This window comes from Rhagoletis pomonella, unplaced genomic scaffold (genome assembly GCF_013731165.1).
Source record: "Rhagoletis pomonella isolate Grant_MI unplaced genomic scaffold, Rhpom_1.0 Rhpom_scaffold_00002, whole genome shotgun sequence".
NCBI classification, from domain to species: domain Eukaryota; kingdom Metazoa; phylum Arthropoda; class Insecta; order Diptera; family Tephritidae; genus Rhagoletis; species Rhagoletis pomonella.
In genome coordinates, this window is record NW_023458556.1 from 18,565,435 (window position 1) to 18,579,295 (window position 13,861).

General features: G+C 35.2%; 1 long non-coding RNA gene across 1 annotated transcript; it reads left to right on the plus strand.

The window, feature by feature from the left end:
• Nucleotides 1-4,111: 4,111 nt before the first annotated feature.
• Nucleotides 4,112-4,849, plus strand: LOC118734572. The gene is made up of 2 exons (XR_004992396.1): nt 4,112-4,149; nt 4,454-4,849. It is a non-coding gene; the product is annotated as an uncharacterized LOC118734572 (long non-coding RNA).
• Nucleotides 4,850-13,861: the final 9,012 nt, after the last annotated feature.

Here is a 13,861-nt window from a genome sequence, read left to right on the forward strand (position 1 = left end):
GAAGTTTACTACGATCTTCGCTGGAACAGCGTACATTTGCAGCACACACTGCCCATTCATTACAATATTCCTGCTGAATAATTAGATGCACGCATGCGTATCCTAATCAATGCTGAACGTAGTTATTTCTCATAGCTCACCAATACATTTTAGGAAAAACGGTAGCGTTAAAAATATTCCCCTTTTCTAGCATTCCCGATTTTTTGTATACCAAATTCACTGAGAAGTACATTCACCTCTATAACAGAATAATACATAAAAGGGATCTTTCAAAAAGGAAAGGAAAATATCACAAAGTGCTTCGAAATTTCGCTGAGTTCGTGGAAAATACAGGATATTGCAATTATTTAGGGTGAGTGTGTACGGAAAAGAGAACAAAATTTCCGAGTAGCCAACGTTCAGCAATGGCCTAGTCAATATGAAATTAAGGGAAGTAAAGCGAACGACGAAGTATGTATGTACATACCAGCTTCTTTGTAGCTTTCTAACTGTTTGAGCAGTTCACGAATACATATATATGTACATTTGATTTGTAACTATACACTAGCTAACTGAATATTTACTTATCCGCATTCCATAATTTTGGGGAGGTTCACGCCGCATACCACATTTCGCAAAGCTGCGTAGGCACATATGTATGCCTATAGTCCTTTCCGCCTATTTACCATTGCACCCCTAAAAAAATTCCATTCCACAACGGCACCACATCAAAGTCAGCCAAGTGAAACACCAGCGCGATCAGCAAGCGTAAATGCTGCGTTCATCGAACGACTGCAACAACCACCACCATCAACAACCGGGCTGGTCCCCATAGTGAAAGCTACTAGTTCTTAGCTGGCTGACAACCAGTTTGCTTTGTAGCCCAAGTAGTTCAACTTCTATCTACTTCCGAAATAGCAATCACTGGGAGCCACGAACCCAGGAAGAAAATTAAATTTAAAAAATATTTGTTTAAACAAAAAAAATTATATAATGTTTCTAAAAATTTAACTAAATTAAAAAAATACATATTTTTTTTAACAGTAAAATCTACAAATTAAAAGAAAATTAATCCTTAAATAAAAAAAGGCACAAAGAAAATAAGTTCTTTTAAATTAAATGGAATTAAAAAATTTACGTATTTTTTCTTAATCGATAAAATCTAAAAATTAAAATAAATTTGAATTAAAATAGAAAAGTTTCATTAAAAAAATTTAGATTAAATTAAGAAATTAAATGAAGAAAAATTTCCGTTTGAAAACAAAATCTAAAAACTAAGTTAAGGGGGAAACAATTTTTTTTTTAAGAAATATGTACAAAAGAAAGGTTTCTAAAATTTAATGAACAAAATTAAATAAAAACAAATATATATATTTTCTTTTAAAAACAATAAAATCTAAAATTTAAAGGAAATTTCAATTTAAAAAAAAGTTCAATTCAAGAAATCTAGATAAAATAAAGAACTTAAATGAAAAAAAATAAAAGAGGAAATTTTTTAAAGAAATATGTACGCAAGGTTTCTAAAAATTAAATGAATTTAAAAAATGTATATATTTCTTTTTAAAACAATAAAATCTAGAAATTAAATATAAACAAAAAATAAATATATTAAGAAAATACAAAAAACCAAAAACAAGTTCCTAAAAATTAAACGAAATTAAATGCTTTTTGTTTTTGAAAATTGAAAGAAAATTACATTAAAGAATAAAAAAATATTATAAAAAATAAAAAAATAAGACTTTACTTAAAACTAAATGAAATTAAACAATTTTTTTCTCTTTTTAAACAAAATAAAACCTAAAAATTAAAAGAATATTAAATTGAAAAAGAAAAAAATACTAAAAAAAAGAGAAACAATACATAAATAAATTCAGAAATTTATTCAGAAGATATTATTTTCTTTTTTTTTTAACGCATAAAGTCTATAAATTAAAAGAAACTAAATTTAAAAAAGAAACAATACTATATTGCAAAAAGGAAAACAATTCGCTGCCCGAGGATTCGAACTTCAGATGCCTGGTGTGTTATGCCAGTGCTTTGCTCATTCGGCCATTGCGACAGTTGGAGCAGCGCGAGCAAAATGATATAAATACATCTCCATTAGGAACATGTTCAAAAGAGCTTTTCTCCACCAGAGCTTTTCACCATGAAAGTTGGTAAAATACCTTTTTTTGTAGAACTTGCTCGCCAGAATAAACAAAATTTTCTAGAACTATCTTGACTACTGTATTTCAATTGTCTTGCAAAATACTTGCAACTATCTTAGCCAGAGTTGTCCTGCCAATCTACCTTTTAGTAATTTAAAATATACAAAGTAAGTAAGTGGACTCGAATCCGCGAACTGAGTACGGGAAGCCATAGTATTCACACGAGGCCACAGAGATTATGCGCGAGAAGACTCTTTTCGTTTTTGATCTAGCAATCCGGCACTTTGTAGAAAGATGTCGCCACTTGTTGTTCGAAATTATTTAACTGGTCAGCGTTCGCAACAGCATCGTACCAGTTAACGAACTAGTTAGCATTCGCATTACTTTTTACCAGTTAATATTTTAAGTAGTTTAACTACTTATTCTCTGCAGTGCTATGTGCTATGTGAATGACCATAAACCACCACCACCACCGAAGAGAGCAATGTGCCTGCGTATGGGGTTTGATGTCTGATGCCTACTGCCTACTGCCCTGCTGTTGCTCTCCGACAAAAACACACCGTTTATTGTAATTTCTAATTGGAATCATGTCTATAAATAGTATTATTAAGTGAAAAAGTACTTATGAGCAGCTGAATTTTTTCGGGTATGCCAGGCGAACGCATATACATACATACAAACACTCTTGAGTATACTCCATGTATGTAGGGTTGGGCAGGTAAAGGGGCAATTGGAATTTTTGAAATTGGAATGCGCGTTAGGTAAGCGGTGGCAGTGGTAGTGGCTCGACAGCTGAAACACGCCGAACGCTAATAAACCAAAATGGAAATTCCGTACTGTGAAGGTGAGCTGTGGTGCTGAGGTGCAACGCGGCGCGGCATGGCGCGGTGGGTGAGTGGTGCAAACAACCCTGCCCTATGGCACGACGCGCCGTCATCAGTGCCAACAAGCGCTCAATTTTGTTCCTAGACAGGCCAATGTACATAGCTCGCTGGCTGGTTGCTGCATATGCATGTATTTCATTAAAGGTCGCCGCGTCGGGGTGGTTTTATGTTGGATATTTTATATGTATATTTTTTTCTATTCTCAAAAAGACGACATTTGCTACGCACAACATTTGTGGTTGTCGTTGTTATTATTTGTAGACATTCCCGAGATTCCTGAGATTCCGAAAGGGGGCGCGATGTGCCGCTTTCTACATATATGCCACTGTCTATATGTATGTATGACTACACAACAGCAGCACATAAAATTAATGAGAATTATGATTATTAATTGCACGCTGCCAAGCGGCAGACAACGCGTTGTGTAGGAGTGCGCGGGAGATGAACGATGGGGGAGTAAAGAAGGAGCACATTAAGTGAAATTAGAGACCGTGAAGCACAGGAAATGCCTAACAAGCCACCTTTTACATGCGTTTTGTTAACTTTCCCATATGCCGGGCGCATATCCTTTGCGGTCTTACGAAAGAAAAGAAAAAACAAAGAATAAGAGAAAACAAATTAGAAATACTCAAACACATTACGATGCTGCTCAAACTCTCTGTCGCTCAAACACTCAATGTGTAGTGAGTGATTTGAGCATATTTTTGAAAATCATCAACTTAACGTTAAAAAGGGAGTCACACACACACACAAGCGCACATGCTTCTCTTCTCCACTCTGCACAATTGTCATTCAATGGCACAGAATTAAATTGCTTTTCAAAATTTCACTTTCGCTCAAAATGCTTAGGGCATAACCGCGCACAGACGCCACACAACAGCGCCAGGAACAATGAGTTATCCTGCGAGTCCTTGCCTTTTGGCTTCACGCAAACACACACACGCACACATACACATTTATGGGCAAACACATTGAGATGTACTTATGTTTGTAACACAATAATGCCTGCTTCGTCTTGCTACCCCTGTAGTCTTATTTGTTTTCAAATCGAGCCAAAAATGCCTTTTGCTCACCAGTTTTGTCGCCGTATTCGTGCGTGGCGGTGGTATTCGTGAGCGCACGGTGAGGAAGGTCCTAGCGTACGTGTGTGCATTTTTGTGCTGTGTTTTAGCGAATGTGCTATGCTTTTTGCTTAATTTGGTGAAATTTTTTGCTTTATAGTGTATGCATATGCATTTTTTTGATAAAAAAAAGTGTTTTTGCTTGTTGGTGATAATTTGGGCCAGTGGAAGTGGGTGCTTAGAAGAAAATATAATACAAATACCTACATACATACACATACAAATCTAAATGCATTCGGCTTACACATTTTAATGCGCAGTTTAAATTTTGAGCTTAACAAAGCCTTAAAGTGATTTAATCTACATTCAAATATTACTATAGCTTAATATACATAAATAAAATTTAAGTGAAAATTCTCCGTTCGAGATAAACTCTCGAAACATTGGGCTCTTTTTCATGATTTATGTTTCGAAATATCACATTTGTACTTGAGAAGTATATAGGAGTACTTTACTCTTCAAATTAAACTTTTCAACATTTTTATTTGAAGTACGATTCCTATGAAATTATTCAACAGTGAACATAAACAGTGAAGATAAATAGTTTGCCTATCACGTGTTTTGTTCTTAGTGGAGAGTGACACCACACTAAATATTGGGTCTCTAAATCATTTATACTTCTTTGATCTTTGTGAAATTTCAAAATTTATTCGAAACCAGAAGAGAACGGCTCCAAAGTGGCGCCGCTATCGAAGAATATGGATTACCTTGAAGAATTCAGGGCTTTGTCCGGTAAGTCTTAAAAAAATATTGTTTAAAATAAAATTATTTTAAAAAATTTTATTAAAATTCGAGTTTCTTCACAACGAAAAAACGCAAGTATAACTGAATATCGTAAAATGTCCTACTCGATAAAGGATATTACTCGCAGTATAAAACCGAGCGAGAAAACCTCATAAATTTCAGAACTTAAGTGAAACTGCGTTTTTAGTTTTTCTCTCTGACGTCAGGGTTTTTTAAAGGGACTTACAAATTTCAAAAATATGGTACATTCAAAAAATTATTAAAAAAAAAAATCAGTGCAATGTGGAATAAGTATATGGGTACAAAAATAAAGAACAAATTCTGTCGCAAAGGACGAAAATCGAGATGTGGTCTTGTCATTGTTGTTAGTCCTTAATATAATTTTTTTTTTCAAAATGCATATTGCAAATTTTCAAGGATAAAATTTAAAAAACATTTGAACTTTTTTAATTCTACAGATTTTTTTTATATGATACCCATATTGTTATTCTACATTGCACTGAGTATTTTAAATAATTTTCAAAATTAATCAATTCTTTAAAACTCCAAAGTCCTTTTAGAGAAATCCCCACAAATCCCCCACTAAAAGCATAGTTTTACAATTTTTGGCGCCTAGTTTCGCGAATATATTTATTTTTTTGTTTGTGAAATTAGCTGTCGCTAGGTGTAATCAATTATCCAAAGCTTCCTCTAAAACCTATCAGCCGTTTATAGAGCACAAACAATTTTAGGACGCTTCATTTGAGTGGCCAAACTTCAACGAACGATCGCAATGTTATTCTTTAATTTCCTACGGGCCCCACATCTACCCATCTGGGGAATACCAAGCTCTTTGGAATATACTCCAGTCGCTACACGGCACTTCATGAGCGTTAGACACAGATAGCTTCCTTATCAGAAACTTGGTATATGGGCGAATCCGAGAAATAGTCAACCAAAATCGCAAAAAATGCATGCAATTCGAATTCTCTCATTTTTGTGTCAAAAAAGGCATAGTACAACATATTCTTATTTCATATTTCTTTTCAGATTTATTTGAGAAATCTGATTTCCCACTCTTACTTTTTGAAACAGAGCTTTAAATAGCATTGGTTTAAACACTTTATCTTTTAAGAAAATACAACAATATCGCTTTAAAAAAAATCACTTTTTTCAACGGAAAAAGGAGTAACGTCCGTAACGTAACGTCCGGAACGCACATAAACAATTGTTTTAAAGTTAATCCAACCTTTAGTTTGCTTTTATATCACTTTTTGTAAACTTTACGATTTTCTCTTCAAAGTATTTTTGTAGATCGTGATCTCCATGCATGACAATTTGCGCAAATCGGCTGACTTTGATGGTCATATCAAAATCGCTTCCTTTTTAAGTAACGTCCGAACATACATTTCGAAGGCAAATACACCGACATTAACACAAATTCAAATTTCCATTATTTTGTTCTCATAAGTACTCCTATAAACCCTCCCTTAAACCACAAAAAATTGTTAACTTATAATGTCTTTGTCTGCAAAAAAGTTAAAAGAAACGTCCAAACATAACGTCCGCAACGCTAGGATTTGCCCATATTCCCTAATACCTTCTGGATTGTAACTAAACCTTTCATATAATTGAGCTATGCACAACGGTTTTCGTTCTCAATTTATTATATGACGACAGCCTTTTTAGGTAAAGATCCATGAGTATCATATTGAGAATAACATTCGGTGCTTTTGATGGGTATGATTTCAGTAATCAAGTTGACTTCGAACATGCCGTTTTTTGAATACTACTTGAGCTAACGAAATTTTATTATTTGCTTAAGACACATCGAATACGATTAAGTCTGGAGAAGGCTACAACAGTTCACAGAGCTAATATTCCAAATTAAGAAGGTATCTAAATCGTCGATTTTAAAATATACTCGAAGATGGCGGGGGTGCTCAGCAAGCTCTTCCAATGCAAGTCAAATATTGTATTCAAATATTATTCGCTGTAGTGGGTGGTTTAGGTTATGCAGGCAGCTTTGAAAATAGTTCACTCGGAGGCTGCAGAGGCCCATTGTGATACCCAGATGGTTTCCCCATGCTTATCCCTACATGTCTTTTAACCATCCTGATTCTCTGGCGAATCCTAGCGGACGACCAAATGGAGTTGTCCCTAAGCTGTCTAGGATCTCGAAGAAGTGGTTCCCCAGTGTACTCGCAAAGGACAGATTCTATCTCCCCTTCATTTCTGCAGCTTCTGCAGAGATCGTTTTAAAGAGCTCCAAACCTGGCGACCATGTATCCAATTGCCCAGTGTCGGGCTACTATTCCTTTGAAAAGCCTTACGTTTGGCCTTGAGAGCCTTAGGAAACTCCGTGTTCTTCGTTCACCCTGATCACTTTCTCAACTTCTGTAGACAGGAAATCCAAATCTTATCTCAGATCTCTTTCTAGCACATTCGTCCGCTTCCTCATTTCCCGGAACACAGTAAATATTGGTTATGTGTTGAAGAGCTTGTAGGGTTCTTCGGTTTTCCTTAACGCATATCGAGTTATAGCTCAGTTATGCATACTTTTCACTGCACTGCATATAATGACATTTTTACGTATAAATCAACCAACAGACTTCTACATACCTATGTAATGCTGAGCGTTGGATAACCGCTTACTCGCAAAGCTCATTTAACAGATTCCTTAAGTGACAACTGTCATGCAATGCCAAGTATGCATAACTGAGCCTTTAGTCGTTGCCGACCCTATGTCTTTGATGACAGCTCGACAATTGCAAGTTAATGGATATCATGTCCATGTCAATTGCATGTATCTCAGCCTGGAAAACGCTGCAGGGATCTGAGAGTCTACAGAACTCTCTCAGAGCCATCCGTGAAAATGGGGATTAGAACACTGGGCCGTATGAATAAAAACTAAGCAATGGCTTTTTCTTAAAATTTCAGACCTAAAACCAGTCCAAAATTAAACTTCCATTCACTTCTGTCAGGAAGATGGATATCAAAGTTTTGGCCAATGCTAGTTTCCGTGACCTGGTAGCCAAATCTACTGTACTCAATTCCCACTCTGTCGAGTCATTATAACTCCATTACAATACTTTTTTGGACATGGACTAACCTACTGAAACAGTCTAAGGGAGGGCGAGGCACATTTTAAATTCATATATGAACGTTCAGATCCGAAGGCTGATTGAGTTTACTTCCAGAGATAGAATATAGATGGATTACTTGTGAGAAACTCGTGGGAGAGGATTTTAGGGTTCATTACTAACCACTACAATGGAGCCTTGGCTTGTAAATAGGTATTTGTGCGTTACGAGCAGGGCAACCAACCCTTTAATTGTGTTGTTGTTCTGTCTCATTGCAGTAGTTTTGCACTAATCAGTTCGTCCGCCATTCTAGGCGATTTACTGTCTGCCTGTCCTCACGCCTCTGTGGATCATCCACCTCATTACTATTTCAATTCGTCTACAGTAACTTCTCGTAGTTGTAGCTTCGAACTCCACATCATTATACATACGTGTGTATGTGCAACAGCACATTGCTCGCCGCTTACTGGCTTGCTATGACTTCAAAACGCCCTATTCTTCAACTCCTTTACATTAAGTAGTTTTTTTTTTCATAAAGCAGAGGAGATAAGTAATCATGAATTTAATGATTGATGCTCGCTCGTGCGCATTTCAATTTCTTTTTTGGCATTTTTATTAAATACGCAAAGCCGACCGACCGACCGGTCGATTGTTGCGCAGCCAAGCGTTTCGGGCGCATCATTCTAACCACCCAAATCCTAGCAAAGCGTTTGTCGAGCGGACAATGGATGAAAGTGTGTAATGAGTTCGCCGTCCTTTGATTGCGCAAAAACGGCGCTTCATTTAGTCTTCGTGTTTTGCGAACACTTGTTGTTGTCGCTAGTGATTTTCATTTAATGTGATGTGAATGTCCTGTCAGTAAAATGTAAGCGTAAGGCTTGATATAGGCTGTTAATATTTTTCGAAAAGCCAAAAAAAAAAAAAACAAACACGAAAAGGGTTTCACCACAGAATGTCGAAGTGCTTCATACGATGAAAAAAAAAAACACATAAATGCTTACTGACTCAGCTTTTATTTTAGCTATCTGCCATGGGATATGCAAATTAGTTCAACCCAAAAAAAAGGAGGATACATGTACATACGTATGTACGTATGTACAAATGTAGGTCTGCACATTATTTTAATATGAACGATTTGCTTAGAAACTTCAATAAAGTGAAAACAGATTATGCTTAAAAATGACGTACACAAGAACAGTACTTGTAATAGTGATTTCTCTTTCTAAAATCACTTCTAATGATTCAGAAGAATACCTATACGTTTTTCCATCTAGAGAAGAAAGGCATGCAGTCCTCTCAATTCTACTATTCTACGGTACTATACTGACAGTTCAAAAATGGACGCGGAAAAGGCGTTAGTGTCTACTCGGTGAACCCGGGGCCCAGCGACAGTTTCGTAGAATCCAAAAATTGTAGAGCCTTGCTGGTTTCACTTCACTCTCTACAGGGCCACTGAATATAGATATATAGCAATGTCAAGAGTAACAAAACAGCTTATGAGAAGGATATAATAAATGATTTTGGGGTTAAAAAATCTCTAAAGCCGAAGTTAATCAAAAAAAGGCGGAAAGCTTTTTGAGACTAAATAAATATGCATAAAAGTATTTTTACCAGCGTCATCCAACGATGGCTAAGCGTCATGATGAAGACTACTCTTGCTTTGTGTATATTTAAGCGACAGTTCTTTACTAGCTTTAAAAGATAGTGGAGGTAGAACTATCGGACCTCCTCAATTTCATTCGGCATAGCCTTGACTATTTCATATTGTATGTCTTTACTTGCCTTTTCCCAGAACTAGAATGAATTAAAAATATGTCGAATCAATTAATTAATTTTTACAGCACTATCTTCCAAGCAGAGATCCATCAAATGGACTGGTTATCCATGGTAGTTATGAGCAAAACAGATTGCCTGTTCATCAAAGGTCTTATCAAATTAGCAGAGAATACTTTTGAACTCCACTGCATGTATATTAGGGTGGTCCTTAAATGTAGGGAGTAAATTTTAAATCTGATTTCCTAAGCCTAAACCCCTACGGCGATGCTACTATAGTCGAAGATATGACATATAAATTTTGGTCCCGATCGAAGTATTTTATGACTTCATAGGTTACTTCCTTCCCAGAACATATGGCCTGTAAATTTTAGACTTTGTTAGCCGCGACCTTTTCGACCAGACCTAGAAGCAATGTGACCAGGTTAGACTTTTTGAGGCCATATTTGACTATTATTTTTTTGTTCTACCCTGGAAATTTAGGTATACCTTCGTAGCTTGTTTTGTACCACCTTTTCTATAAGTATCTTTTTAGTACAATGGGAAAAAAATCTATTTTATAAAAAATGTTAGAAAATTTTGCGGTGACCTTTATATGTATCTATCGCTTTTTTCACTAATGATTGGAAATTCGAGCAGTTAAAATGTAAGATTAATTGATTTGGTAAATTCTTACAGCAAAACATATGCAAAATGTTTTAGCTTACTTTTTCACTGCCTATAATTTTTCTGACCTTTTTCTAAGTAAAATTAACTTAATTTATTGTGATCATCTGGTTACACTGTCTAGAAGGCCAAACTAAATATCTCTTTCTGTGCGAGCGCCTCGTTTTAATCGGCCACTCTCTTTAAAATGTGTCATTGACAAGACTTCATGAAAAGATCATTGTAATGTCTAACTAGTATATAGAAAGTGGCGCAACCAACAAAAACATCTGACAGAATAGTTGAGATCACCTCAAAGCTGGTATAGGATTGCCTACAGCGTGTAATACTTATCGCATCCAGGAACCAGGTTTACCTCATTTGGTTACCGGGACACGGTGGGGTCATGGGCAATAAAGTGGCTGATATTCTCATCATAAATGGGGCTACACAGGGACTCATAGCACCAGGGCCCTGAATATAATGTAGCGCAACGTTAGTGGACAAATACGAAATGATGAAATAAGAATTGTTACAGGTTTTCTTACTGGGCACTACATAGTAATGAAACATTGGTGGTGCTAATTCTGATCAGTGTAGGTTGGATCACGAAGAACAGGAAACAGCAGAGCACTTCCTCGGATCATTGCACGTAGAAGTACACGACGTACATAAACGGCATTCAGCCAAGAAATCTCGCGAGCTTTCTTAGCAATTAGTGGATCAGAGTAAACCTGTAGCCCAAATAGAGCTTTGTTGCAATAGATCGCCTCTCGGTCGGGATAACTAGGTGACCTGCTCTCTTCTTAAATCTAATCTAATCTAATCTGGTCTTCGAATAGTACAATAGCTTGGAGGCCTATACAGTTTTCTTAGACGGGATATTTCGAAAAATTTAAAAGTTTTTGTGGCCATTTGTATCAAAGGACACACTACAAACACTTATCATTATTTCATGCATAAGAATCGCCAACAAAAATTGGAATTAAGCACACAAACACTTCAAAAGCATACCCACGAAGCAATGATTTAAATTTGCATATTTTGTGTTTATGTACATATAGTATATTTTCTGTTTATGTTGTTATTGTCATTATTATTTTTTTGAATACACGCACTTGCGCGAAAAAGTGACAACATCAAATAACCAACAAAAGGGGGCTGCATCAACTGGTTTCGAAAGTCGCACAGCTGTCAGTCATCAACTCAGTGCATTGATGGTGGTGGTGGTGGCAAAATACGCTCCTTTGGTGGTGGACTGCAACGAATTTCACTTTTTCCCCTTTATTAGTGGCAACAAAGCCTAAGACCCAGCAAAATTTTTGCCATATTGCAAACAGCCCACATGCCCTTCGCATTCGGCTCAATCACCGAACGAAAGTTGTCAACCCCTAGCTATATAGTAGATAGACAACAGCAACTTATTTGACAAATGCGTAAAATGAAAAAGCACTTGAGGTTTTCTTTTCAAGTGCATTTTTTCCGCATTTAGCAAGCAATTTGTGAAAACATTTTTTTTTTCTAGTTAAAAGCAATGATATTTGTGAGTAGTTAGTTATGTGTGATTCGCGTGTGATTTCAAAGCTCTTCATTTATTGCAATAAATAAATTAAATAACATTATGCGTTATTAAAAATATAATTTCATTTTTTTCATTTGTTGACAGTGTCTGTCCATAACCTAAATTTGAAAATTAATTCGTTTGCATGTATGAGTTTGTATTTAGTTGTGTATCTATGTATATGCCTATACATAGGTACATACATACATATATACACCTGCTTATCTGAATATGTATGCATGATGTAAAAACATAAAATATATCGAAATTTTTGGTATGCTAGGAATTTCTTCGAGAGTAGAAAAGAAACTCCAAGCATTTGATACCATTACGAGTTCGTGGTGGATTATGTAGTTATGCAAATGATGTGTCTCGTCTGCGGCAAAATATTTATAAATAGTACTCGTATTTGAATTTTTAATTCACTCACTTCTATGTACATACGCACAATTTTTGAAGTACATAGGTACCCTGCAGGAAAATTTCGCCTAACTGAAGTGCTACTAGCAAACTTTTTCGTTTAGTAGTTCATTTACCTTTACAACTAATAAACACATTACATTAGGGTGCTTCATCAAAAAAAAAAGTTGCCGTTTTTCCATCAAAAATATAAAATTTATAAATTTGAAAAATTTCAAGATTTCCCCAAATTATTGCGAAAAAATATTAAGATTTAAGCGATCTAGACTCATTTGAAAATACCCTCAAAAATCTTATTATTTGTATTGAGTTGATAAAATTACTAAACACTTTTATACAGACCTTTTATGCTTAAACTATTCTACCATCTGACAGGATTTTTTGGAAAAATATTAAAAAAGAAAATTTTTTTATTTACATCCTCACGTATATCTTAATATATTTTCAAAATATTTTTGACAGAAGTCTTAAAATAAAATACATTTAATATTTCCGATAGAAAACCACTGCCCATCTTTTGTGCATGCAGAGTGATGCAGTCTAATGCGCATTCCAGTTGATTTCATCTTTAGAAAATTGTATATGGCAGTGACCTACAAACAGACAATTGGCAGCATTTGCAAAAAGTTAGTGGCGATCAGCCAGTTATTATTCAAAATATGCTATAGCCGAGATTGCTTATAAATTAAAAAAAAAAAAACTTAACTTACTTAAAAAGGTGTTAATTAACGCTTAATAAACCAAAATACAAGCCATAGTCTACTTTCAAGTATACTTATATGTGGTTCGTAAAGAGTTAATTGTAAATTATTACTCATCTAAATATCGAATCTAAATTCGCTTTCACAAGTTTAACTCTCTCACTTCCCAAGGCTGCCGCTTAAACCAAAGCAAAAAGCTTCGAAAATTTTAGTAAATTTTGTAGATCAAATATTATTGCTGCTATGTAAATATGCTATCATAAGCACCGCCAACGATTGCTTGTACTCATTTGTGAAGTTCCAAAACATAATTAAATTGATATAATTTATTTCAAAATTTAACAAATTCAAGTTGGCTATTTGATTTCGACTTGTGTACAGCTGTCTGCGTATGTTTGTTGGTGGAAAAATGCATTTATGATAATCTAATCATGAATATTTCATTCAGTATTGATTCGTGTAACTATTATTTTGTTTTTTTTCATCATACGAAAAGGTACATTAGGGTGCACTACACTCCATACAAAAAAACAAAAACATCGGTGCGGTTTTTCCATCGAAATAATAAAATCTATTATATTCTAATGGCCTTATTCATAAAAAATAAAGTAGCTTTATAAAAGGCTTATAAATTGGAAAATATATGAAAACGTCAATTTATAAAGTTCTTTAAACCTACTTTATTTTTTATGAATAAGGCCAAAAGACTGCTGCGAAAATAGTTCGGAAAAATTTTGCGTTTTACGTGACTTCGACCGGTGTGAAAGTTCCTCTAAAAAGGTCTTTATTTTGCATTGCGGTGATCTTTAAAGCCTAAGCTTTTC